This window comes from Triticum aestivum, chromosome 1D (assembly GCF_018294505.1).
Source record: "Triticum aestivum cultivar Chinese Spring chromosome 1D, IWGSC CS RefSeq v2.1, whole genome shotgun sequence".
Lineage (NCBI taxonomy): Eukaryota > Viridiplantae > Streptophyta > Magnoliopsida > Poales > Poaceae > Triticum > Triticum aestivum.
The window spans coordinates 283,439,721-283,446,180 of NC_057796.1; positions in this window are offsets into that span (position 1 = coordinate 283,439,721).

Genomic DNA, 6,460 nt, shown 5'->3' on the forward strand with positions numbered 1-6,460 from the left:
AACGGACATAGTCGAACGAATCCTCTTAACTCCGGAACGAAACCGAAGCTAACGAGAGAAGCAACCCGGAAAGAAACAAACAACATAGTAAACAACCACCACATACACATGGCATGATGCACCAACAATTATGATGCATGTCCGGTTTAAATATGCATGGCATGGCAAAGTGCACCAAACAACACTACAAATTAAATGGAGCTCAATATGCAACGAGTTGCATATTGACGAAACACCACATTCAATATTTAGTTCTCTCTCGTTATGTACCCAACAATATTAAATGTTGATTAACATGGAAAGAGGTGAAGCATAAGTAAGACTATCTATCTAGGCAAGTTTAAATGAGGCCGGAACAATAAACAATAATTCCGGAAAATCCCCATATGTCATTTAGCAGTTTAAAGCAAACATCAATTTTAAACATTTAAATGTTGTTATCATGATGCGGATGACAATGCAAGTTTTAAGCAATTTTTATGAAAATGTTGACATGAGCATGTTATGAAGCATTTGTCGCCGTGGTGGAAGAAAAAGGGTGCCACGGCGGTGAAACGGAAATGGTGCCACGACAACATATTGGTTCCGATAGCTCACGGAGATACCGGTGCAAAAGAAATAGGCGTGAGCGTGTCATACAAGGATGGTGGGGTGATCCCGGCAACCGGGTTCCCACGAGATAGTGGCATGGAAACGAGTGACAATTCGGACACGGTGCAAACACGAACATCTCATACAACACACATGCATTCGTTCACGGTGTCATCTCGGGGTTATACCTTTGAAGCGTGTAATACGGGGCGGTTCAAAATCGTCGAGGGAAGTAGTGGTACACACGAAGGTAGTCGAACTTGACGGTTCCGTTACACGGGTCTTCGGCGACGGTAGTGGAAGTAGTGGCACACGTTCGTTTTCGGAGAGGTACTTGATGGGTCCGAGGTCTCCGGCGTAGTGGTACACATCTCGGAAGCGGTTCACGACGATGGTAGTCGAACTTGGTGATCCGAAGGGGTACTCGGCGAATGACGACCGTAGTGGTACTTGGGGAAAAAATCTCAGAGACGACGGTAGAGGTATTCGACGTGCCACCATGTAGTCGTACACTTGTCGGAGAGGATCTTGGTCATCCAAAACGAAGCAACACAAAACATCACAAGGGGCCTCGGGATGCCAGCAGCAAGGAGGCGATGGTGGTGGACACCGGCAGGAGATGGTCGGCAGCTTGAGCGGAGGCAGGGCGCTGGCTGGGCCTTGCAGCAGAAGCAAGGGCGTCGACAAGGGAGACGGGTCGCGCACAGCAGAGGCAAGCAGCAGCGCACGTCCATGGCCCACGCGAGGACGAGCAGGACGTCGAGGAGGGCAACAGAGGCGACGGGCGAGGCCGAGACGAGGTCGATGACGGCCGGGACGGAGGGAAGCGTGCGGCGGGCGGAGCAGCTCTGGCAGTGGCGCTCGGCCTGCGAGAGGCGGGCGCTGGTCGTGGTCGCCGACGATGGAGGCGGAGCAGAGGACAGGCGAAGCAGGAGGTTGGGCGCGCGGCACTCGCGCGCAGAAGCGACGGGGCCGCCGGAGTTGGTCGCACCGCAGCTCAGGGCGGAGCAACACCTGCAGAAGGGAGCAGGGCGCGGCGAGGGCAGGGGCAAGACGCGGTGGTGGAGGTCGCTAGAGGGCGCGGCGCGGCTGGACGGCGGGGCCGGATGAGGAGCACGGGTAGGAGGGGATCGGGACGAGGGCGCGGCGCGTGCGGGAAGATGGGGTGAGATCCAGAGGGGGGGGGATCGAGCAGGGCTCTCCTGGCTCGATGCATGCGTCTGTGGTGGCGGCGGAGGGGAACGAGAGGGAAAGATCGAGAGGAGGGGGTTCAGGGCTAGGGTTATGGCGCGGCTGGGCCTTGGGCCAAGTGGACTGCGGGGAAGAAGGATGGGCCGGCCTGCGCTGCGCCTGGCTGCGGTGCCTAGGCAAGGCCTTTTCCCTTCCCTTTATTTGCTGGAACTAATAAGCAGATGCAAGGAAAAATAAAAAGGCCAGGGGGCTAGGAGAGGAGTTTTGCAGATATAAAAATATCCTCGAGCTCCTGGAATTACCCACTATATGATAAAATTGAGTTGGGCAATTTTAGAGGTAGAAAAATAAAACAAGTTTGAATATAATTCAAGCTTGGGTCATTTTGAACCTGACCAAAAGAACTTCAATAGAGGTGAAATTAGGCAGAGAGGTTCGGGACATGTAGCAAGATTTATAGGTAGAAGATGAACATTAATGGAGGAGCTTGGGAAGGTGACAAAAGAATTTATAGCAAGGATGGAGGCCGGGAATTGAGAAGGAAAAGGCATGAAACTTAAACTGTAAGTGTGTTATGGTTTATTCCTAAAGAATGGAATATTTTTTTTATAGCTCCCTAATAATATTGGGAGGATATGTTATGAAGGGAAAACACCATGTGAATTCCCTCAATTTAAATGGATCGAAGATCCATGCAATTTACTTAGTTGAGTTTTAAAAAATTAAATGACATGATGGCATGATGACATGATGCAATGCAAAAATAAATAGAGCAGGCAAAAGAAACACACAGTGATCACAAAAATATGGAAGTCTTCTGAAGCGTCGGTCTCCGGGCGTTACAACACTCCACCACTACAAGAGGATCTCGTCCCGAGATCTAGGATGGCACCGGAGGGAAAACGGAAGATGAGGAGAAGAGGTAAAACTAAATTGCTTCTTTGACAAACGAGTGAAACCAAAGAACCTTGAGAGGTTGAAAACTTGAAAGAAGAATACGACAGAGTTGATCAAAATTGAGAAGACTCCGGTAGAAAAGAGAAACAAGGAACACCATGTGAACTTTGGAGTTTGCAAAGCTATGAATGACGAGAACAATGGACGAGAAGTACATGCAAGCACTCCGGTTGAAACGAGATGTACAAGGAACGATGGTGATCAATTACGATAACGCTCCGGTTGGAAAATGGAAGGGGTACAATATTGACTTGGCAAAATGAAAGCACTTGGATGAGACTCCGGTTAGAAGAGGACTGATAGACACAACACTCCGGTTAAAACAAGATAAAGAAGGAATGAGAATGATATAATTGAAATAACTTGGAGCTCCGGAAAGAAAAGATGAACAACTTGGAGCCGAAAATTTGATATCATGAACGAACTCCGGAAGAAGGAATTAATCACTTGGAGGAAACACGAATAAGAATTATATTACGCATATCCTTCACCAATTTAGATTGATGACAAGCAACGGATTTTGCATACTACTTATTCTCGTAGAAAGGATTGAGATAGATATTGCGCAAACTTGGGAAGGTCTTCATCGAATCACCGGTAGGATTGAAACAACGAATAAATTGATATGATAATGAAGGAAGAGAAATCTTGAACGAACCACCGCGAGAATTGAAAACACTTGAAGAAAAGAGGACGAAACACCGGTAGAATTAAAGAACGCGTGAAAATACTCGAGGGAATTTGATACACGAGAACGAAGAGATCACGAGCTGATTAGAGAATACTTTGAACGATGCACCGGAAGAATATGGAGATGAACGAAAAGACATCAATTAGAATAATTGGAGAACGAGGCTGAAAACTTAGAACGAAGAAATCTTCTGAAATGATGGCCTACGGAGAATCAAACTGAAAAGACTCCTGAAATGCTCCGGATGGGTGAAAAGAATTCTCACAATCAGAAACAATTCTGAGAGGATGGCATCAAGCTAGAACTATGAATCTTCAAGAGAACGGACCAAGATTTCGGAGAAACTCTTCTTCGGTCTTCAAATGTTGAGAATGACGATGAGAAACACCACCATGAATTGTTGAGATACTTCGGGATGAAAATTAGAAAGGTTGAACCAACAATGAAAAGAATTTGGAAGATCTTGGAGAAAGACATTTGACTGATGATAACTCATTCTTAAGTCAAACTTTGAAATGAATTTGAGAATAACTCCAGAAAATTAGAAGAGTCAGGTAAGATCCTGGAAAAAGACCTGTGGGTTAGGGCCCAGTCAAAAGAAACACCGTTGAAAGGATAACTTGAAAAAAGGAGATTGCACCGGTTGAATTAAATGACTTGAATGAGATATCTTCAACAATCCGGAACACATGGAAAGCGAGAGGTGAATGATTAAGAGATACACCGGTATGAGAAAGCATTAGAAACAAGGAAAAAGAATGTGACCAACATTGAAGGCTTGAATTTAGTCCGCCGGAGAAGAAAAAGAATGAAGAATGATAAACTCGAAGTACATCTTCATGAGAACCACCGGGTAAGAACATTGATTGAAAAGAATGAAGGGACTTCACGTGAATAAAATGAATACTTGGTTAAGACATCTGATTCCTTGAAGAAAAAGGGTGGGAGGGCGGGAAAAATAAAGGCACCTTGGGACGGATGAAACAAACACCGTTGAGAAAACTTAGAGTTGATCTTGCGGATGTTGAAAATGATCGGATCCACTTGAAGAGAAAACACACCGGTTGGAAATAGAATTAAGATGGCAATCTCGATGATCAAGAAGGATTAGTATTCACATAGCAATATGAGAACACCGTTTAGGAAAGGTATGGATTCAACATTTGACTTCGAAGCAACTCGAATACCACAAATAAAACAAAACAAAGGATTGGCTTGCAGAATAAGCCGGAACAAACATATGATAGAGATTTCGTCCGAAGTTTTCATGGTGGGGCCCACACGGGCTCGATCGTACAACACCATCATGTACAAGGCAGTGCACATGACATACGAAGCGTCCCTGAGTCGGCATAGCCAAGGACTCTTTAAGACACTACGAGACCACTGTAAAACCAACCGTGGAAAGGCGGACCACTAGACGTCGAACCCCAATCTCATATCATGCATCTGTCGGAAAGATATCCTAGGAGCTACTTGAATTCCCACTTATAAACTCCCAAAACTTACTGGTTATGCAATCAGGTGTTGGGGATACAGGGGACACAAAATATATCACCCAAACTAACAATACCTAGATCCAGCTGTATCCATCCTTCCACACATAACCAAGAAACCTTCGGAAATCATTTACCTCAACCTTCGAAAAGCATCCGTTATACGAGTTATGGCAATACTCCCGAACTCCCGCCCCAGTACTGGGTGGCGTCGAGGTGATCTCACCAACAACTGCATAAAAGAGATTTCGATGTCGGCGAAACTCAGGTATTCCAGAACTGCAACGATAAAATTGTGATGACAACACCTCGGAGCTCAACTCCCCGGGACACTGCCACAACCCCTAAATGTCAGGAGGCACCAAGAACAATGTTCTCGTCACAAAACCATTGGAACGATTCCAAGATACCCGCGTGATCCTAAATTTTTTTTAGTGAAATTTGAGGAGAGAAAAGTCAAAACTTCTACGTCAGGAGGCCTCACTAGAGCGACGAAGGGACTGAGGAGTAAAAAGAATCCTAATCTCCGATATATATAATCCTAAGACTCAAAACATTTTTTTCTAGACTCAACAACGTCAGCGATTCGATCAAGCAGGGGGCTCCTAAGTCGGGGATGGCTTTGATTACCAACTTGTAACGCCCACGATGCGGCTATATCTCCCACGTGTCGGGGCACGACTTAGAGGCATAACCGCATTGTGGTTTTGTCGCAAGAAGGGTCATCTTCACACAAACCCATGTAATGAACAAGAATGGGATAAAGAGTTGGCTTACAATCGCCACTTCACACAATACATAAATAAATCATACATCAATCAGAGTACACACATAGGTCCGACTACGGAACCAAAATAAAGAAGACAACCCAACTGCTAGATCCCCGATCGTCCCAACTGGGCTCCACTACTGATCAACATGAAAAGAAACAACACAACAAACAAGATCTTCATCGAGCTCCCACTTGAGCTCGGTTGCGTCAACTGCACTGGTATCATCGGCACCTGCAACTGTTTTGGAAGTATCTGTGAGTCACGAGGACTCAGCAATCTCACACCCGCGAGATCAAGACTATTTAAGCTCATAGGAAGGAAAAGGGGTGGTGAGGTGGAGCTGCAGCAAGCACTAGCATATATGGTGGCTAACATACGCAAACAAGAGCGAGAAGAGAAGCAAAGGAACGGTCGTGAAACTAGCAATGATCAAGAAGTGATCCTGAACTCCTACTTACGTCAAACATAACCCAGAAACCGTGTTCCGTTCCCGGACTCCGCCGGAAAGAGACCATCACGGCTACACACGCGGTTGATGCGTTTTGATTCGGGTCAAGTGTCAAGTTCTCTACAACCGGATATTAACAAATTCCCATCTGCCACATAACCGCGGGCACGGCTTTTGAAAGATAATACCCTGCAGGGGTGTCCCAACTTAGCCCATTATAAGCTCTCACGGTCAACGAAGGATATTCCTTCTCCCGGGAAGACCCGATCAGTCTTGGAATCCCGGTTTACAAGACATTTCGACAATGATAAAA